Here is a 23,326-nt window from a genome sequence, read left to right as displayed (position 1 = left end):
TTGAGAATCATAGGCTTAGAGGATGTCTAAGGCAAATAAAATTGAGTTCATGACTTATCATGTTCTATATTCTCATCTTATTCCTTTCTTCACCCATTTTTCCTTTTTCTACAAAAAATGCTTATAAAATATCAAAGTCATGTTATATTTCAGCACGTCCTGAAGAAATCTGAATCACCAGGAGCTGGATAGTATAAAATCTAAAAGTTGAACAACGTTAACCTGAAATACTCACTTTGTAGCTCATTGTAATAAGATCTTGCATTTTGGTTGATCTATGATGTATGCCTATATATGTGTTCATAAAAGAATTCATATTAAATAGAGTTGTTGACAACGATTACATCTCATAAGGTAATCAGTTCAGAATTGAGTAAATGAAAATCTGTAGGAAAGCTAATTCAAAGTATAATTTCTTAAAGCAAATAATACATAATATTGTCCAGCAACGTTTATATCTGAGAATATACAATAGATGAGAGCACCTCAATGAGGAAGCATTAGCAATTTGATATGCTACTGTATCTTTCACTTTCTACTAAAGATGGACAATATAACTTCATTAATGATCAACATTTTAACCATGTATGGAAGGGAGAGATGAAGGAGCTATAATTCAGTAATACTTGACCCTTTGAGTGATATTTAACAATTGCTATTCCCTAACCTATTAATTCCAGAAATGCCCCATACTACCACTCCAGGAAATCTGTTTCATGTTACCCATGAACTTCCTGGGTTTACTAATGCTTCAAATTAACAACTAATTCTTGAAATTAACATAAAGTTCTTGAAGACCTATTACATAATCTAAAAAAAGGAAACATAATTTAAATTTTTATATTGACTTTTATATTAACTACAATACAAAATATTATATAATAGACCACACATTTATATTCATAGGTGGTCAATCCTGATTTTGTTTTTTAGTTAGTATCCCAAATTCTAACAAGAGAAGAGAATGAGGCTATAATTAATCATCCAATCTCTTACCACTTAGGTAGTCAGAGAGAAAGAGTCTTGGAGTGATCAGAAGAATCCCAATTACTTCTCAGGGAGGTCACTTGACCTCATCTAGCTCCTCTTAGCAGTGACAAATAGAGCAGAGTATAATTTGAAAATACCAGGGGAAAAAAGCAGTAGGATTCTGCTATTTAATAATAGATTAAACCAAAGCACCAAATACAGAAAAGACATATAACTTTACTTCCCAATGGTTCTCAGGGCAACAAAGCATAGAGTTTCTGGTTGGACGTTTTATTTACCTTTTCATTTATTTCATTACATACATAACTCCTCAGTATTCTCCCTAAATACTAACAACTTTCTTCTCTTGTGCCTTCATGACACATTTCTTTGACATGATAGGACCTTAAAAACATAACATTAACAGCATGACTTCCCCACTAGTTCCATTATCAAATGCTTCTTTTGTGAGAAACTGTTCTAAACAATTTACATGTGTCCTGCAATTTCATAAATTAAAAAAAAAATCTGCCTACAAAAATATGCCACATAATCAAGAGGTTATTAGCATACAGGAATAGAAATCACTGAGTAAATCTCTTCCACTTTTGGTTCCACATACTTTAATTTACTATCGTATAAACAAATATGATGAAGACCTGGACAAATAAGCTTCTTGAGACTGCAGCTTTGATTTGGGCTAACTTAAAGTTTAGTTAAATTTATGCTCAATATATAAATCAATTCCTATAATTTTATGAATTCATGATTTGAGAGAAATATTTCTCTAGATGCTATGTCACTTCAATGATATTTTTGAGAAAATGGTAGAAGAAAAAGCGATGATATGGGGTTGAAAATAAAAGATTCAGTTCATTTAACAACTCTTCAATGAAATGTAGTTGAGTTCAAATGAACATAAAATAGGAAGCCCACACAAACTTTGTGTTCAAGAGACAGCTTAAAAAGTTGGAATATGGAAGTATGAAGTAACATAGAAGAATTATATTATAGTAATATTTTACTTGCATAATCCAACTAAGTTGAACATTTCTGTGAGGTAGATACTATTTACATATAATGTGAAAACTTCCATATGATTAAGATCAGTGTCTTGTAAGTACTTTACAATGAATCTTAGTTGATCAATTAGAAAAATAAATATTATGGGTCCTTAAGAAATCGACTAGTGTCATTGGAAATAATCTGAGAATCTTTCATAGAAGCCTTAAGCTTCAAATGAATGTAGAGACAGGATACCACCATTTATAACAAATATTATGAACAAAGACACAGAAGCAGTAATGTGGGTGGTTTGTTTGGAGGATAGCAAGGAAGTTTCTTTTTAGGGAGCAGTAATGGTTATTGTTGAATATATACGATATATATTAAAAAGATGATTGAAGAGTTTGTTCCATAAATTTATAATTTAAATAAGCAGCCAATATTTTTGTATGTGTGACATACTTCTTAATCTTCTTTTTTGCTTATTAGCCAATACTTATTTAAGTTCAGGTGGTATATATTTTCTAAAGAGCTCTTCTAGTGAGTGGAGAATATTCAAATAAGTTGTTTCTGCATTAGTGGTTTGGGGATGTCCGTAGAATGTGGGGCATTAGGGTCATACAGATTTGCATTTGATCTAGCTCATCCCCTATTACCGATTAATCATAGATTATTTGATTTCTAGGTCTCTCATCTGCAAAGGAGGACACAATAATATATAATCCACAGAGTCATTTTGACAATTAAGTCAGATAATTCATTTAAAGGCATAAAGCAAAAATGCAATAAATCATTAATTCCCATGCTAATTTGTGTAATGCTATTGATAATACAGAACTGTTTTAAATTTTTTCTTTCCTGTGGTTCAGTATGAAATAGATTGGGGAGGGGCATCTGACTCAGTCAGTTATGCATCCAACTGTTGATTTCAGCTCAGATCATGACCTCACAGTTCATGAGACCAAGCCCTGCATCAGACTCTGTGCTGACAGGCTGACAGCATGGAGCTTGGGATTCTCTCTCTACCTCTCTCTCTACATACATAGAGATACACGTTATTCTCTCTCAAAGCAAATAAATAAACTTAAAATACATTGTGGATAAAAGCACAGCATTCAGGAAATAGAGTTTAGTGTGCTTATTAAACCACTAAACTGGAAACCACTAAGTGAAAATATACAATGCATTTTTAACAAGATGTGCCTACTGTATAAGTCAAATTGAAATTATTGACTTTGAAGTTATCAGCATATAGACAGCAATCAAAACCATCATTGGAAATAATATCTCATAGTAAATGTATTTAAACTGAGGTAATGGGTTTAGGACAGAAGTCTCAGAAAATTTAAGCTTAAAAGCAAGGTAAAGAAAAGACTAGAAAGGTTACAAAGGTTTCTAAGACTTAAAAACCAGAAGATGGTTCCATGAAATCCCAAGGAACTGCATTATATCCATGAGCTATTGCCCAATAATTCTGCAAAACAAACATTCCAAAATTATAACAAGTTCCTTTTTTTTTTTTTTTTTTTTTGATCACAAGTCCACAGTTTGGGCCAGATATGCTTCAGGGTGAGTGTGCTTGGCTCCCAGCTTTGTATTGACTTCATGTCTGCTCACATGTTTCCACATTCTCCTTGGATGAGCAGGTTCTCAGCATATGTGCTTCTCACAGCAGATAACAGAGTATAAGAACTAAGCCAAACTACAGATGCATAATGTCCGCTTAGTTCACACCCACTACTATGCCGCTGGGCAGAGCAAGTCACATGACTGGGCACAACACCAATGGGTGTGGTCATATGCTTAACTACAGTGGGAATGAAAGAAAAACGAAAATGTCTTAACAATAAATCCAAACTACCAAACTATTTTAACAAGAAGTGAAATTCAAGAGTGTAGCATCTGCCAAAGGGTCTAGTAGGTGCTATGTGAAAGGTACCCACAGGATTTAGGAACTAAGAGGTATTTGAGTGACCTTATAAAGCACAGTTTTACTGAAATGTCTGGTATAAGAACCAGGTTTCAGAGATTAGAGAATAAATTGAAGGTAAGGAATGGCAAAGTGAGGGGCACCTGTGTGGCTGAGTCAGTTGAGCATCTGACTCTTGATTTTGACTCAGGTCATGCTCCCAAGGTCGTGGGATTGAGCCTCATGCCGGGTTCTGCACTGGGCATGGAGCCTGCTTAAGATTCTCTCTCCCTCTCCCTTAGGCCCTCTCCCCAAACTCTCTTAAAAAAAAAAAGGTAAACTGAACATAGATGAAAGTTCAAAGAAATTTGGCAGTGGGACAGAAAAGGGAAAAATAAATACAGTAGCTTGTGGGAGGCAAGAGTTCAAGGAAGGATTCTGTTTGTTTAATTTTGTCTGCATGTTTTTAAGATGAAAGAGAATTAGGCATGCTTAAATGCTGACATCAGGAAACTAGTAGAGAGGTCAAGGTTGAAGATTAAAGAAAGAGGTAATAATGGATACAATGACAACACTAAAAAAGTGGGCAGATGCAATCCTGAACTAGGAAGAGAAAAACATGTAGACAGAAATTGACTTTCCTCTTTCATTACAATGAATTGGAAGAAGGGAAGGAGAATGTTGCCGTAGCTTAGGTCATATATTTAGAAACTACAGACTAGTAATTCTAAAATAAGAAAGAGAACAAAATGAAGTTTAAAAAGTAGCTAGAAAAGTTAGTAGAAAAACAAAACTGAAAGTTTGAACATAGGGAAAAATTAGGGAGCTGAGTAGGAAAAAAATTGGAATTTCTGGGGAGAAAGCATATAACTACAAGAGCAAATATTTTCTCGTGCTGTACGAAATTGAGATCCAGAATACAAGTAGAGGTATTGGAATTAGGAAAGAGAAAAGATCACTCTCTCTGAGGTTTAAAGGACAGAAGTAGGGATACAGACATGTTGAGTGAAGCCATATTTAATTTACTAAGGCATTTCACTTGACACTGATATTTTTAGTAACATACATATTAGTGTCATCTTCCAAAATATGTTCCAGAAGTGTTGGAGAGGAAGGCTGGTTTAAAATTCAAAAACAGAAATAAATAGGTTATGTGTCAATTACACTAAGAAATCTAATAAATAAATAAATACATAAATAAATAAATAAATAAATAAATAAATAAATAAAATAGTTGCTGAATCCAGCAAGATGGTCTCCTTACCTACATATTAGCAAAAACCTAAAAGAAATTCCTTTGTTCTTCAGTACTCTTTTCAAAAACAGAAGGCAATATGAATAAACATGATTTGTGGCAACATCTGTAGCATTGTTTCTCAGTTTGTTTTTAAGAAGTATTTAATTGGCTATCAGTCATCATAGTCATACCACCTTAGATCAGACAATAGTCAATGGAAATTTTTCAGTATATTATCAGAAAGCAATAATTAATAGAAAATGTGAATAGAGAATCTTAGTGATACAGTTTGATTTCTAATATAAAAGCATATCTGTGAGTAATATGTTATTATTTCTCTCAAATATAAAACCAAATAAATGGAAGAAAAATGTAAACTTCAAATTAGACACAAAATTCTAGTACATAAAACAATTTACAGTGGAAAAATATACGCAGAAATAAAAAGCCACTGGGGAAATTCATATTGTAAAATAATGAATCAATTTTATTAATATTTATATAAGAATTAGAGCAAGTTATCTTTGCTCTGAGTTTGTAAATAAATTATTCATTTTTCCCAACCACCTTAAGAACTTGGCAAAGTACAACATCTTATTTTAATATTCTTAGCAATCCATAAACCATCCCTCCAAAGGTCACCCAGGAAACTAAAGATTCCATAATATTGCTCCCTCTTTACACTTCTTTCCTCCTCCTACTCCAGTTAGGCACTTGTTTTCGAGACCAATCATTCATCCATGCTTATTATCAAAAAGGAGAAAGAAAGAAAGAAAGAAAGAAAGAAAGAAAGAAAGAAAGAAAGAAAGAAAGAAAGAAAGAAAGAAAGAAAGAAAGAAAGAAAGAAAAGAAAGAAAAGAAAAGAAAAGAAAAGAAAAGAAAAGAAAAGAAAAGAAAAGAAAAGAAAAGAAAAGAAAAGAAAAGAAAAGAAAAGAAAAGAAAAGAAAAGAAAAGAAAAAAGAAAAGAAAAGAAAAAGGAAAGAGAAAAGAAAAGAAAAGAAAAGAAAAGAAAAGAAAGGCCAAGCACAACAGAAGACCCAAAGATTAAATTATTTTATGCATCAAAATAGGTTAGTATTTAACATGAAAGAATAGGATGCCCTGGCTGGCTAGTGATACTTGTAGTAAGTCATCTTTCGATACCAACAAAAAAGATAATAAAAAGGAAAGAGGAAGGGGGGAAAGCAGTGAACTGAGTGATAAAAAGAAATAATGGCTCTGGCAACGTGGTGATCCTTAATGTATTTAAAAGCAATTTTTTTAGGTTTAGTCTGAGCTGCTGCCGTAAGTGTGTGTGTGTGTGTGTGTGTGTGTGTGCACGCGCGCGCATGCTTGCGCGTGTGTTTATATGTATGTATTATTAGGCTATGAGCATTGGCTCCATCTAGGCTGACTGAATTTTTTCTTAAGTTTTTATTTCTTTATATTGAGAGGGGAGGAGGGGCAGAAAGAAATCTCAGGCAGGCTCTGCACTGTCAGCACAGAGCCAGACCCGGGCTGGAACACAGGCCCACAAGAAATGCTGTTAAAAATGCAGATTTCTGGGTCATATTTCAGATCTACTGAACCAGACTCTGTATTGATGGAGGTCAGGAACATCATTTTTAACAAATAATATCAGGTAATTCTTATAAATTGCCAAGTCTGAGAGCCACTGCCCCATTGTATATCACTTGCAGAACAATTGTAGGATTTTAACTGTATTTACCAACATGAAGAAAGTAGTGTGAGCACCTGCTATTACACTGATGGTTTCCCTCTTGTATTTTCATAATATGGAATATTTTTACAATAGAACATTTCTAGAATATCTTATTTGTTTACTAAAATAAAAAAGACATATGGAGACTTGAATATCCCTAAATGTTCACTCTAGTAAAGAAAGGCAGACATAGGTATAAATATGAATAATGAAGGGACTATGGTAGAAGTTTGTAAGAGGTACACTGGGGACATAAACGCAGAGGTGCTAATATAACTGGAAGAAGTCAGGCTAGGAGAAACTTCCTGAATGAGGTGGCACAGAGTAATCTGAAAGGGGAGAAGATGCCTGCTAGATATACATTGCAGACACAAGCAAAACTTTCTACCTCATTATAAAGTATTGATGATACTTTAAAAAAAACAGATGTTGCTTTTGCTCAGGATTCTGTCTGAAGTCCATTATTAAAGAAATATTGAAGAAAACAATGATATGCTATCAATTAAATAATTCTCCATTACTATCCATTATCCACAGCATTTGTCCCATCTCAAATATGAGCAAGTCTGGGAAACATGAACAGATACGCATTTGTCAGCTGAACCGAACAACCATGGCAATAATGAAGCAGAAATAATAAATCAAGATTCAAATGGTAGTATCAGATCAAAAAACATTGCAACCAATTGTGAAGGAAAATATTCTCTGACTGAAACAAAATCCCCTTGGGGAAAGGCTTCCTTAAATTTTCATTCTCAAATGAATCAACTAATGGGCAATAACTGGCTTTGAAAAGTACATTAGAAAACTTCTGGACATTCAAAAAGTGACCAGTATCGTCGGTATACCTCAGGATGATACTTACCTGAACAACATCAGCATTCAAAGGAGACAGAAAGTAAAAAAAAAAATAAGAAATTATGTACAATCACTAAACATCAGATATTTGTTGTGACTTCTCAATATATGATTTTAGCAGGGTATCAGAAAATATAAATATTTTTTATTGCAAGTATAAGCTTTTCACATGTTAAGCAGTGATTCTTTAAGTTCATTTTACCAGGACTAATAAGTTCATTTAGGTCAGTAGTAATGGCAATTTTTCCTCTTTACAGCTATCCACCTTACCACCATAAAAATAAAGAAGGAAAAATTTTTCAGTCCAGTGATATCAGACACAGGGAGCATTTTATAGAAACCCTCTGTTTCAAATATCTCTAAAGATCTCACTACCACTAGAAATCTTTCTTTAGTGATTTAGGCATGTAATAAATGCCCATTTTATATGCCTCTGTAACAAATATTATTATATGCAAACAGGAAACCATATGTGTTTCAAATAAGCATGGTGGCGTTCTGGTGCTCTCAGCCATGGCTGGGGATGAAATCCAAAGTCCTGTACACCTGTGGATGTCTATGGCTCTTAAAAAGATAGGTATCTCTTAGCAGAAATCTAGCTCTTAAAGATGCTATGAAAAACATTAAGATGAAAATATATGACTTAGTACATTTACTAAATTTTTCCGTAATTACTCAAAGGGCATTTTCATAAAATTATAAAAACAAGATGAAGTAAAAAATGAAATTATGATTAGAGTTTATCAAAAGAGACAATTTAGAGACTACAGGCCAGCCAATTTTGGAGCAAGACTTCTTATTGAGAATTGTGTAGATATGCTGCTTCAAATCTGGAGTAAATTTCCTTAACATTTTTGAAATTACAAAGTCCTCTATTAACTAATATCTTTCTTTTACTTTATTAAATCCTCAAAGAACATTTTAAGATATTAAACCACTGTCTTATGCAACCATTGCTCCTAGGCTAAAATACAAAGAACATTCTTTAAAAGAACTATTTTCCATTCTTCAGCCATGTATCTAGCTACTGTATAGTTTATACTCTATCATATATTAGATTTCTTTCAGTTATTTGAATCAGTCATGCTCTACTAAATGCCCCTGACATAGACCATTCACCTAACACACTGATTCTCCTTGCATTAAAGCACTCATCACAGTTTGGGGTTATCTTTTTATCTATTTTTCCCACTTAGCTTAGAACACTTTTGAAGGCAAGGAAAAGTCTGACTTATTCATTACTATTTCCAGGCTCCAGTGCAATGTCTACCACACAGTAGATCTGTATTTCTGGACTCATTCTCATTCTCTCTCTCTCTCTCTCTCTCTCTCTCTCTCTCCCTTTTATTCCCTCCCTTATGAATACAATGTAGAACAAATGATGAAAAAAATTATTATTCACTTTATTTCTTTGCATTTCTAGCAGAAGGACCTGCTTTGTAGATTATTCAGGGGAGAGAGATCCTTTGCCTCGTCTGAAAGCTGATGTTTTTGTTTTCCTTGAAGAAAAAGCAACTTTGAGAGGGTCATAAATAGTTAAGTGAAAGACAAGAGGCACCTGCCTAACTAAGATGATTACCTAAATCAAACCTAGAAAACAATCAGACAGAAAATACTGCAAACATACTTTCATATCTATTCCCCTCACTTTACAAAATGAAGTCACTCAGGGTTACAGAAGTTGAGTACATTTCCCAAGAATACATACCTATTCAGTACCAGAATATTGACTTAAATCTATGTCTATTGAATAGCTAGTATTACAGTCTTTCCTGCATGAGCAAACATATCATATATTATCTTGAAAGTCTATGACCCTAAAATGACAATGAAAGCAAGGGAATTTCTCAGTTCTTGAATTTTATGAAAACAACATAGGATCCATTTTAACTGAAATGTTCTACAAGTCTAATAACAATTAAAATATTTTTATGCATAAAATAATAAAACTTGATCTATAGCAAAAAAATGTTATGCTTATGATGTCATCAGCACATAATTATGCTTCTCTAATATAATTTCTTTATTTAAAGCTTAATTTGGCAAGACAAAATCTTCTACAAGTGTTTGAAAGATTGACAAGACTCAACACCGAAGACAAGATGCAAAAGCAAACATTCTTATTCCTGTTACTAGGATTATAAATTAGTACAATCTCTTTAAAAGACCATTTTGAAATAGTGATAATGTGTAAAAGATGCATCTCTTGCCAGCAATTTCACTGTAGAAATGTATCTTAGGGAAATAGTTCCAGGAATATACAGAAGCACATGTAGAACAATGTTGCACATTCTTAAAAGAAAGAAAAGTGGAAATAACCCAAAGAGCCAATCCTGGGACATCAACAAATTAGGTTCCATGCTACGGGGTACTTGGCAATGCTAAAAGGAATGTGTTAGTACTATAAGGTAAGGAAATAAAAGTTGACCAAGATTTTTAAAAAGCAACAGAACATTTTATATAGTATGATGCAATTTTGATAGTAGTATATTTAAAATTATAGTCTATGCATAAAAATATTTATTTTAAATATATATATATACATATATATATATAACGTCAATAATAGCTCTGTGGTTGGACTTAAATGAATGGAAAGAGTCGTCATTAAAATTTTTATAGCTATTGAAAAATAGTAAAAAATTATTTTCAAAAATACTATCGAATATATTTGAAAGTTTTGATGGATAAATTCCTAGAAAAAAAACTTATCAAAAAAAGATTAAGTAATAATTAGGAAATATATATAAACTCATAACTCCTAAGACAATTGATTATTTCATTTAAAATTGTACCACACACAAAAAAATTCAGGACCAAATGGCTTCACCAGTGGATTCTATAAAATATTTAAGAAAGAAATTAACATGTATCATCCAGAATCTTAGCAAATAAAAAGAGGCAATCTATTCCAACTCATTTTATGAGTTCAACCAACATAAACTTAAGACTAAACTGTAACCAAATAATATTACAAAAATTGAAAAACAAATAGCTAAAAAAAATCCTAAGCAAAACATCATCAACCCTAATCCAGCAATATACATAATGGGTAATAAACAGATCATGAATGAGTCAAATTTATTCCAGAAATCGGGTTTAACATTTGAAAATCAATCAATATAATCCACTGCAATAACTTAGCATAAGAGAAAAATCATATGGTCATCTAAATAATTTAAAATTATTAAATTTTTAAAAAAATCTTAACAAATAGAAATAGGGGGGAACTTCCTTAACCTCATAAAGGTTTTCCAGAAAAATCTAATACTTAATGGTGAAGTTTGGAGGAATTTTCTTATGATATCAGGAATGAGACAAAGATAAGTTATCACCACTTTTACTCAACATTGCACTAGAGATCCTAGGCAGTACAAAAAGGGAAATTTTTAGTAAGTTATAAAGAATGGATCAAAAGAAATAAACTCATTATTCTCAAATGATACAACTGAAAATCTAGAAAAGTAAAAGGAATCAACAGAGAAATTAACATTGATAAGTGAGCTTTACAAGTCTATAAAAGGTCAACATATAAAATTGGAAATTTGGAAATTATAGTGCTTATGATGGCATAAAAAAATCAAACACCTAGGAATAGATACAACAAAATATGTGCAAGGCTTTCACACTGAAAAATTTAAACATCATTTAAAGAGTTTTTAAATATCTTAAAAAAGTGCTATATATATATATATATACACACACACACACACACACACACACACATATATATAAGCCATAATAAAAGACTTGAGTTTTTAAATATGTCAATTACACTCAAATTGATTTCTAGATTAAGTGCCATCCTAGTGAAATTCCAACAAGGATTTTGTAGAAATTGATAAGGAAAATTTCAAATTTATATAGCAAGGCAAAGAGTCGATAACAGTCAAGACAAACTTAAAGGATTAGCAAGCTAGAGAACTACTCTAGCAAATACTAAGACATAATTTAAATCTATTCATTACGACTGTGACTATGGCCACAATGATAGACAAATAATCCAGTGAAACAGAATAGCAAATCCAAGAACAGATCTGCCCATACATGGTACACTTGATTTAAAACAGAGGTAGTAGCATTGCCAAACAGTGGGGAAAGGACAGCCTTTTCAGTAAATGCCCCTGATGACTTCTGAATCCATAGAATTAAGAAAGCAAAAGTCAAACCACACACAAAAATGAATTCCAGATGAAATGTATAACAATATAGTGTCTGGAACACAATACAAAAAAATCTCTGTAACTTATAGTTAGGAAAGATTTATTAAACAAGACCAAAATAATACTAATTCTGGACTACATTAGAGCTGAGAACAGCTGCTGATAAAAGATAACATTAAGAGTGGCAAAGCAAATCATAGAGTGGGAGAAGATATTTACAAACATTTTCTAAGGGCTCAAATTCAAAATATATAAGGAACCTCCTATGAATCAATACGTAAAAGATAACTCAATAGCAAATTGGATAAAATTTCTGAATGACACTTCAAAAGAGCATATTCAAATGGCCAAAACACATAAAAAAGGTGTTAATTTATTAATAAAAAATGCAAATTAAAACCACAATTAGGTATCCATTGCCACTAGGGTAGTTTAAGTTAAAAACACTATTAAGAGCAAGTGTTGGTAAAGCTAAGCCACAGCTTGAAATCTCATACACCACAGGCTCGACTGGAAATTGGCTCAACCACTTGGGAAAAAGCAAACAATTTCTATGTAGCATTAGCCTATGAATCAGTAATTGCGTATTACAAAACATGTACAATAACAAATGTACATAGAAGAACTATTGGTAATAATACAAAACTGGAAACAACCCAGATGCCCAACAAGCAGAACAGATATGTACATTCTGAAGTATTCATTAGATGGAATTCTATTGAGCAAGAAAAATGTTCCTGTTATATGCAGGAACATGGATATTTCTCACCCAAAAGGTTGAACAAAATAAATCTGATGCAAAAAAAAAATTGCAGAATATATGATTCTGTTTATATTTATTTCAAAAACAGGCAAAAACTATTCTATGGTCTTGAAGTCAGAATAGAGTCTACCTTCGGGGAAGAGCAAGGTGGTAGTGATTGGGAGGGGCTGGAAGAGGCATTCTTGGGTGCAGACAAGGTTCTCCATCCTGAATGGAAGGTTGATTTCATGGGTAGAATTACTTTGTACTTCTCATTCAGCTCATTTAACTGACACTTCTCTGTATTTCTATTATTCTTTAGTTAAAAGGGTAAAACAAAACAAAACAATACAATACAATGTTTTATTTAAAGCAAAGGCCTTAGTTTCATTGCCATTCAACTTGTGCCTAAGCCAAAATTTAAAAACAACTTTTTAAAAAAAGCTGGGTTAATTTTCTAGTACCAAAAAGGAGTTGCTATGATCTTTAAAATAATATATTCTGGGGCGCCTGGGTGGCTAGGTCGATTGAGTGTCCAACTTCAGCTCAGACCATGATCTCAAGGTTCCTGAGTTTGAGCCCTGAGTCCAGCTCTGTGCTAACAGCTCAGAGCCTGGAGTCTGCTTTGGATTCTGTGTGTGTCTCTCTCTGTGCCCCTTCCCTGCTCATGCTATGTCTCTCTCTGTCTCAAAAATGAATGTGTTAAAAAATTTTTTAAATAACATATGTAAAAATATAGTCAATCAATCCAGTAGGTATTTTTAAAGGTTTTCAATTAAAATATAGTATATTTATTGCATAAAAATATTATGCCATGGGAATTTTTATCTGACATAAAATTATGTTATATTAAGCAAGTTGAGTCCCAAACTGGAATATTATAAATATCATTTGTAATATTTTAGCAGGCAATATTGTCTGTTATAGATAGCAAATCTGTACTTTCTGTAACCATGACAATTAAATACTATAAGATGAGATGCCTTAAGATAGCATTACTGTTTATGGTTCCTGGTGTTAGGAAGCAAAATTAAGGCAGAAATGCATAAATACTTCTGATGCATAGATCTAAGTTAAAATAACAAATTTTTAAAAAACACATTGCAATCACTTAATGTTTGGGAAACTGCCCCACGTAAATCACTATAGTAGAAGACCACTTTGTTTATATGATATCCATAAATAAAACATGTAATGTTATGAATGTTTTAGAATTAATATATTTAGAATGAACATATGTTCATTCTAAAATGTTTTAATCTCTTGTGTGGATACTAAGTTTATTTGAGATAGATATTGGTCACCTAAAATGGAGAAAATTTAAAATGTGACTCACAGAAAACTAAAACCGGATATCATGGAAAGGCGTTAAGCCTAATAATAATTTAGCCTTAGGAGTTAAATAACTTGGGTGTAAATTCTAGCTTTTTAGTATCTCTAATCTTTCTCATCTGAAGAATAGTAAAAATAATACAAATCCACTTACTGGATTGGTTAAGTTAGGAGAAATCACATTGAACACATTTAAAACAAAGCCCAACACTGAGTAAGTGCTCAATAAATGGTTTTTGTCATCAATAATTGAGGTGAGACTACAGAGAACACATTGCTTACAAAAGCCAAATAGAAAAATCAGCCTCATATCTCAGTATTTTTAATTTTCAAACTAGGCTACTTCAATGCTCTAGGTAAGTATCCATCTATTTTTCATAAATGTCTTTTTTCAATACTTTCATTAATTCTGAAAAACATAATTGACTCACTAGATTCTCCAAGTTTATATATAATACATGCTAAACCAAACTGAAAATGTGAATACTGTATACTTAATTCTGGAAAAGGAGTGAAGAAATGGGCAAAAAACATGAATAGACACTTTTCCAAAGAAGACATCCAGATGGCTAACAGACACATGAAAAGATGCTCAACATCATTCATCACCAGGGAAATACAAATCAAAACCACACTGAGATACCACCTCACACCAGTCAGAGAGGCTAAAATTAACAACTAAGGAAACAACAGATACTAGCAAGGATGTGGAGAAATGGGAACCCTCTTGGACTGTTGGTGGCAATACAAACTGGTGCAGCCACTCTGTAAAACAGTGTGGAGTTTCCTCAAAAAATTAAAAATAGAACTACCCTACGACCCAGCAATAGCACTAGTAGGAATTTATCCAAAGGATACAGAAGTGCTGATTCATAGGGGCATTGTACCCCAATGGTTATCGCAGTGCTTTCAACAATAGCCAAATTATGGAAGAGCCTAAATGTCCATCAACTGATGAATGAATAAAGAAGATGTGATTTATATATACAATGGAATACTACTTGGCAATGAGAAAGAATGAAATCATGCCATTTGCAGCAACGTGGATGGAACTGGAGGGTATTATGCTAATCGAAATAAGTCAGAGAAAGACAGGTATCATATGTTTTCACTCATATGTGGAACTTAAACTTAACAGAAGACCATGGGAGAAGGGAAGGGGGAAAAATAGTTACAAACAGAGAGGGAGGGAGGCAAACCATAAGAGACTTTTAAATTCAAAGAACAGGGCGCTTGGGTGGCAGTCGGTTAAGCATCCGACTTCAGCCAGGTCACGATCTCGCGGTCCGTGAGTTCGAGCCCCGCGTCGGGCTCTGGGCTGATGGCTCAGAGCCTGGAGCCTGTTTCCGATTCTGTGTCTCCCTCTCTCTCTGCCCCTCCCCCGTTCATGCTCTGTCTCTCTCTGTCCCCAAAAAAATAAATAAACGTTGAAGAAAAAAAGGAATATCTGGAAAAGGTATTTTAATAATTCTAGTAAAGAAGACATGTGTGAAGAGCATTGTACTTGTTGCCAGAAATAAAAAGAAATATGTACTGGGATGCCTGGGTGGCTCAGTCAGTTGAATGTCGGCCTCTGGCTCAGGTCATGATCTCACGGTTTATGAGTTTGGGCCCTGCGTCAGGCTCTGTGCTGACAGCTCGGAGCCTGGAGCCTGCTTCGGATTCTGTGTCTCCTTCTCTCTCTGCCCCTCCCCAACTTGTGTTCTATGTTTCTCAAAAAATAAATAAATGTAAAAAAAATTTAAAAAAACAAAGAAGTACGTCCTGAAGTAAAAGAAAAAATAAAAAAAAGAAATACGTCCTGAAGTAAAAAAAAAAAAAATTATAAATGTAATATGTACCCACACATAAACATATCTAGTCTAAATAATCAAATATACACAAGACTTCAAAATATTTTTGACACAATGTTCCTATCAGTAGGTTTCATCTCAGACATTAAAAACCAAAGTAAAAACTGTCTATAAATATTAGTGCAGTGAATTTTTACTGGATTGTTCCAGAGTCTCAGTATAATATCAGTGTCCTAGACGTGGGCAGACTGGTGGCTGGCATTGAGGAGAGATGTTTTGGCTAACCATAATACACCAAACAAACAACTATAAGTAAGATGACCTTACTTCTTGTCCAGATTTGCCACTAGCTAACATGATTTTAGGCAAATTACTTATTTCTCTGAGCCTGTTTCCTTATCTGTAAGTCTGAATAATCATGCCTTTCCATCTAACTTTCAGAATTGTTGCAAAGGATAAACTGCAGTTATGAATGTAACCATGTTTTGTAAACTTCTGGAGATCACACCAATGGAAGGCCTCTTATTAAATGAAGAGAGGGGGATTCGTTTTGTCAATATTAGTTCCAATAAAACTAAATATATATGTACATTATCCATGTAACCACACATCTTTTATTCTTTTTAAAATGTAGATTTAAAAGAGAGTTACCTACCAGTTTAGCATTTGGGAACTATTCAGTGTCTATGCAGTGTCCAAGGCATGAATCTTCATGTCAAAATTGCTTATTAAAGGACTCTTTTTAATGTATCTTGTATAAATCAACAGAACCAGGAAATTAATTCTTGAAAAAAACAGGTGAAGTTTGACATAGCTTCTAGTTTTTAGTTGTTTGTTTCCAAGGTAGTGATACAAATCCTTTATTCATTGAAATCCTGAAAACAAGAATCTTAACCTTCCTTTATTCATTTCTTCAGAAAATATTTATTAAGTATCAACTATATGTCAGAGCCTTAACTGGACCTAAAAAAGGAAGAAGGCATGGTCTCTATCCTTTAGGGCTTACAGTGGGGATAATAGACATAAACAATCAGTTACAATTTAGTATAGTAAGTGCTATGGTTGGGGTATCTACAGGTTGTTATGGAAGCACTAAATAAGGACCCCAAACTCGGCCTAGAAGTTCAGGAAGTCTTCCTAGAGAATGTGGCAGCTGACTTAAGCCTTGAAAATGTTAGGCAGATCAGTCACACTGCAGAAAGGAGACAGGTCATTTGTGGCAGAGAAGAGAGTATGGATAGGTAATGAAGTTTGAGGAAAAAAGAGAAAACATGATGCATTAGGGGAAATGCAAACAGTTCAGTGTGACTGGCATTGTGGGACTGGAGATGGAAGAGACTAGAATAATAAAAAAATGAACTTGGAGAATTAATCAGGGACCATTTAATACAGAACTTTAGGTGAAATGCAAAGGACCTTAGGCATGTTACTATCAGTAGAGGAGACACAGGATGGAATTGGTTTTAGAAAGATAACTGATGAGGGTGTGGAGGATGTGCTTGAGAAGAGACTATAAGAGAGGGAGGCTCACGTAAGGACCCTAAACTCTGAATATCCTCATTTCCTACATGGGAAAGAAAGATTTACAGAGATTAAGTAACTTGCCAAACATCACACCATTTGTAACTGGTTAAACTGACCTTCCTGCAAAGCTTTGCATAATTCTAATACATACGTTCTTTAAAGACCAAGGAAACTGCTTCTCATAAACGAATGTGACCAACTCTCAGTATTAGAGACTAGTAACAAATAAAACTGCAGGGAAACAATGACACAGGTCTACATCATCAAAATCAAGTACAGGAGTGAGCAATTATCCAGTGAATTAAGGACCATCTGGATAATCCTAGCAAAAGCAGATTTAGTGCCTGAGTCATTCAGATAATTGTGCAAACAATGTGCCTTGCTCTGGCTGAGTAACCTGGTCATTAATATCTTCCATAGTACGTTTTGCCCCGTGGCACTTCTGAAATGGACAACAGTAGCTCAGAAAGAATTAAGATACTATTCACTTCATGAGAAAGCCACATAAATAATAATGGGATCTTAATAGACTGAGAGGGTATTTTATATGTCCCCAGGAGCCATTTCACACAGTGATATATACACGATATATGTAAGCCAAATCCCACTTCAAAGAATAAAACAAGCTCAGCAATAGCACCCTCAAATGTGTGTTTTAATTTCAATTCTTTGTCAGAAGAAAGTTTTCTGAGCATTAAGGCAATGATAAATACTACTGCAAATAGACTTATAGGTTAAACTACAATAAGATTAAAAATTTCTATATGTCCAAAAACATAAAAGGTAAAAGGCAAAAAAAAAAAGTAAGAAAAGTTTCACAGTATACAATAGATTCTTCTATGAAACAAGTTAAGAAAAACATAACCCAATAAAGTCAAATAAAATACACACATTAAGAAATACAAAGAGCCAATAAACATGAAAACATATCTCACAATCATCCAAAATCATAGAAACATAATTCAAAAGAATAACCAGATCCACAATTTCTACTATCAACGTAGTCACAATTTTTTAAACCACAATACCAAATGTTAATGAGAATCTTGCCCAATTAGTTGACACTGGGTATCAATTTGTGCATAAACTTTTCCCTGGAACAATTTAGCAACGAGCACTAGGAGTATGAAAATATTTACATGTCTGACCCAGTAATATCTGTGAAGTTATTATAAGGAAATGGTCAAAATTGCAAAGGTTAATGTATAATCATGTTCATTTCCTTTTTTTTAAAAATGTGTATTTATTTTTGAGAAAGATAGAGAGACAGACAGAGCATGAGGAGGGAAAGGGCAGTGAGAGAGAGGGAGACACAATCTGAAGGAAGCTCCAGGTTCTGAGCTACCAGCAGAGAGCGTGACAAGGGGCTCCAACCCCAGGAACCATGAGATCATGACCTGAGCCAAAGTTGGATGGTTAAACAACTAAGCCACCAGGCACTCCCATGTTCATTTCTATAAACGTAAAAAACAGGAAACAATCTAAAGTCTCTATCTATAGAAAAGAATAGGTGGCAGCCATTAAAAAATTGGTTAGTAAAAATATTAAATAAAATAATGTTTATGGTATGATGTTAAGTGGGAAATAAAGCTAAATATAAAAATAAATATTCACTTGAATTCTAAAACTGTATGTTTAAAATACCTAGGTATATTCACAGAAATAAAATTGGAAGGTTCAGAGTAGATTTCTCTGCATGGTGGAATTTTCTTTCATTTTCAATTTTTCCTGAAAAAATCTGTATTTCTTTATAAAAGTGTTATTTAAATGTAATATTAATAGGTATACTTTTGAATGCCATTTTATACACTACATTGTTCATACAACCATAACAAAATAATAATCTATCTTCCTCCTGCTACATTTCCAAAGTCACAAAACTGGTAAGTCCTATTCTCAGGATTTGAACCTAAGTGTCCTTGCTCCAAAGTTAGCACTATGGATATAAATATATGAAGTAAAGCACAGGAAAAGTTGCAAAGAAGAGCATCATCAATAATGAAAATTAAAATGTGTCAGTAATATGTGACATCTTAGATTAAAACAGGAAAACATACATTGGGAGATTTGAAAAATTGCCTCCTCTACTAATCCAAGGCATGCAATGACATATACACTGGTATTGGGAAAAATATATGATACAGATTGGAGATCAGAATAAAAATGGATAAATTAATTATTGAATAGATTGTGGGCACTTGGAGGTAGAGGAAGGAAGTCTGAAAAAAAATAATCACAAACCAGAAGCCTGGAAAACTGTGGTATGCTTTGCTAAAAGCCAGTTGAAGGGTGATGACTATTGATGGGGGGGAAAAAAGTTTTTACTATGTATATTATCACAACTTTAAACAGTACTTCTACTAATGGCTATTATTTATGAGTAATGACTACAGCCAAGCCTTATTTTAAAAGTGTTGTGTGCATTATCTTATTTAATACTAAAAAAAAAAAAAATCCCACAAAAAAACTCTGAGGTAAGTGCTATTATAATCCCCAGTTGACTTACTGACATTCACTTATCTGCATAATGATATATAGATAGCAGAAGTAGGCTTCCTTCCAAAGCCTGTGTTCTTAGCTGCTAGGCTAGTAATTTGAAATGGCTAATGGAGGAGAGATGAGAAAATAAATGCAGGAGAGAATTTTGTTCCCAATAAAATAAATTGCATCAACTGGGGGAATTCACTTGAAAACCTGAAGCAGGAAGAGGAGATTAAGAGGAAGACAAAGAAAAGGTTAGAAAAAAAGTTAGAAAAAAATTATCACATCAGATCATTGGTGGTATCAAAAAGTAAAAGATCAAGGAGGAGATGGAGAATATGGAAAATGGCAGTTCAGAGGGGAAGAAAAATGAACAATACACCAGTAAAAGAAAATGAACATTGGACTTAATGAAGAGCTTACTGGTGACCTAGAATGGGTTCTTTGCTAGGATGTAAACTGTGGCCCAATTTGTATATAAAAATGGATGGACATTGTTGATCTCTCTTTTTTCTTTTAAAGTTTTTTTTTTCAACATTTATTTATTTTTGGGACAGAGAGAGACAGAGCATGAATGGGGGAGGGGCAGAGAGAGAGGGAGACACAGAATCGGAAACAGGCTCCAGGCTCTGAGCCATCAGCCCAGAGCCTGACGCGGGGCTCGAACTCACGGACCGCGAGATCATGACCTGGCTGAAGTCGGACGCTTAACCGACTGCGCCACCCAGGCGCCCCTGTTGATCTCTCTTTTAATAGAGATCTAACACTGCATGTTTTGTACAGAAAAGTATAAATCATCTGTTTCAACTTGGACTCTAGTTTGTCTCACGGGCACAGATAAGAGAAAATATATAGAATAACTTATACATAGCCATAACCCCTACTGGAGAATTCAATTATTTTGTGGAAGGATATAGAAATGTCTGATGTCATCCATTACTCCTTTCGAGAGAATAAAAGAGCTAAGGGAAGTTTCCAAAAGTAGTTCTCAGCACACAGCTTTCCAATATATAGGATAAATATATTATCCCTAAATCATTGCTCCAAATCATTCCTTAGTATGATGTTTACTCAACAAGAATCTTTGAGGCTACTTAGAACTGTGTTCAGTGTTGTGGAGTATACAAAAACATAGGTCATGGTCTTTTTCTGCAAAGTACTTCCTTGCCCAATTAGAAGACAAATCAGATATACGTAAATGGCTATGCAAATAAATAAATAAGACCGAGTGCCTGGATAACTGAGTAACCTTGGCCTGTATTGTTACTGGTATAACACTGAGCAAATTTTGTTATCAATACCAAAAATCACAGGAAGCTGAGGTATTCTATTTGAAGGGAAACTGCTATGCAATATAATTCATAGTAGGTTGTTGAAATATTAGGGTGGAAATAGTGGAATTTCAGAAAGCTTTAGGCAAATTACAGGTGTCCTCTAAATCTTAGTTTTCTCATCCAGGAAAACGAAAAAGTTATCATCAGGATTAAATAATTTCAGGCAATGGGAAAAATAAATGCACATACATTTATAAAACAAAGTCCGTGTAGTGCAAATAGATATGAAAAAGCAGCGCACATTTAAATATCAGATCCACAAGTAAAATCTGTACAAAGAAATAGATTTATACCAACTTCAAAGGTTTCAAAGGTCCCTTAGTTTTACCTCTTGCAAGGTGGGTGGATCTTTTTCCCCCCAGTTCTCCAATTGCTGCTATCTGTAAGTTACCATCCAAATACATTTACAACCCAAAAAGGAAGGCAGGGCATATAGAAACCATTATGCTCTGATGAGTTTAATAAAATATCTTGGATATGATATGTATTTATTTCATGTGTGTGTTACACTTCAGGTTGGTAAGGCTCATATGTACACTGTAAAGCTGAAAAATTCAGGGAAATAGCACACTCTAAGGATGTATTCAAAATAATATCTGGAAATACTGATCTTCAGACATGTTACAGAAACATCATTTCATGCAGGGTTTCCTCAGTCTGAGCACATCTTCTCAGGCTTTTCCCCCAGTGGAGAATTTGATTCCCTTTTGCCCCTCCCACTCAGTGCTTCCAGATTGCTTCAGAAGGCCCAGGCAGCCTGCTCAGCAGCAGGCAAACGAGCTATATATAGCCCCACCTTGGAGATGTGCACACAGAAGCACACATGCAAATGCCCATGCTGTATTTGGCATGAATAAACGAGAGAAGGTTGCAGCTTTCCTCTCTCCTTCTTCCCCATCACCCCAATTTTTCAATAATTTTCAAAGCAGGGTGTCATCGCTTCCCTAGAGTGATGCAGCCTCTAATTTCCCTGCGATTCTTCTGCCTACTGTTTCCAGCAATCCGACTCCGGCAGGAACCGGCATTGGGCCAACACCTACTACCCAGATGCGGTCATCCAGGGAGGCTGCCTTGCAGCCGCGGGGAGCCCATCCGGGTACAATTACTTGAGTCTCTGGAATCCCTGTGCATAAACCCATTTTTTAGAAACCAGGCTAGGAGGTGGGTCCCCATGGACATCGGCAGACTAGAAGAGAGAGGAGAAGCTTTCCTGTCTCTCCCCTCCCTGGCCTGCAGTAAATAGGGGAGAAGGGCCCAGGTTTTCTCACTGGAGGCATAATTAATCGGTAAATGCCCTTAGAGTTGCGGGATTTCTTCCCCACCGCATCACTTCTTCACAGAGGAGCCGGGGAACAAACAAGTGCCTTCCTCCCCTCGGCGCAGTCATTCCCAGTTTTTGCAGGGATGTGCTAGTCTAGACGCAAGGGTCGAGAGGGAAAATGAGTGGGTGCGGACAGGCGTGGGGAGAAGGAGAAGCCCTTCCTGGTTAGGAAGACCTGCGGGCTCCCGGCTGCTGACATCCAAACCCTCCCCTGCGGGTCGACATGGCTTTCCTAGGGCGCAACACCCGCCGCGGCGGCCAAAGCCTCCGGGAGGAAAGTTGACGAGACGCGGATGGGGGCTCGGTCCCCCCTCCCAGGGCACTGCCGCCCTGCCCCGCCCGTCACCGGGGCTCCCGCGCCCCTCCTTCCCAGCAGCACCCAGACGACCTCCATCCCGGTCCTTCCAGCCGTACTTCGCGACCAGAGCTGCGGCGACCACATCAATTTGGGGGTGACGAGGGCGGGGCAGAGCTGGGGGAAGGGGAAGGCAGGCAACAGTAGCACGAAAATACGCATTCTTTTTCCGAGCTGCAAAGAAGGAAAAGTCCTGCCTCCTACCTGTTCCGTGCTCCTGCTCGCCTCGGCGCCGCGCGGCTGGACCATAACCTACAGGTTTCCCACTTCCGCTGCAAACACCTGGGAGCGCATCTCCGCACCCGGCGCCCCTCCTAGCCTCGGCGGAGCCCTGCCTAGCTACTTGACAGCAGAAGCCGGGCCTTTTAGAGCGGTCATTGGGGCCGCGGGGAAAGCGGGGCGGGCCCCGGAGAGAAACCCGCGCCTCTCATTGGACAGGCGGGATGCCACTCTCACCCCAGACCAGGGTTTGCTGCGGACTGAGGTAGCTGCTAAGCCCAACTGCAAAGGGTCTCTGCAGTCCCTGGAACCAAACCCTGCTGCCAAAGGATCAAGGACCCCTCAGAGGAGGGACACTGGTTTGATGGCTTGTCATCTGGGG

The 23,326-nt window shown here is 35.4% G+C and overlaps 1 protein-coding gene across 4 annotated transcripts in view; it reads right to left on the bottom strand.

Annotated features, from left to right (window-relative positions):
* CNTN1 (contactin 1) overlaps positions 1 to 23,071 on the bottom strand; it is a 365,959-nt gene extending 342,888 nt beyond the window's left edge. For 2 of the 4 annotated variants that reach the window (XM_043563336.1, XM_043563338.1), the window contains exon 1: positions 22,930 to 23,043. The gene's annotated coding sequence lies outside the window, so the exon portion shown is untranslated. Of the gene's footprint in view, positions 1 to 22,929 lie in introns of all 4 variants that reach the window. The other 2 variants (XM_043563335.1, XM_043563337.1) reach the window with 2 other exon arrangements.
* Between the last annotated feature and the right edge of the window lie 255 nt (positions 23,072 to 23,326).

This window comes from Prionailurus bengalensis, chromosome B4 (genome assembly GCF_016509475.1).
Source record: "Prionailurus bengalensis isolate Pbe53 chromosome B4, Fcat_Pben_1.1_paternal_pri, whole genome shotgun sequence".
In the NCBI taxonomy this organism is placed as follows: Eukaryota; Metazoa; Chordata; class Mammalia; order Carnivora; family Felidae; genus Prionailurus; species Prionailurus bengalensis.
The sequence above is the reverse complement of the archived record's forward strand: the minus strand, read 5'-3'. Positions and strand labels throughout refer to the sequence as shown.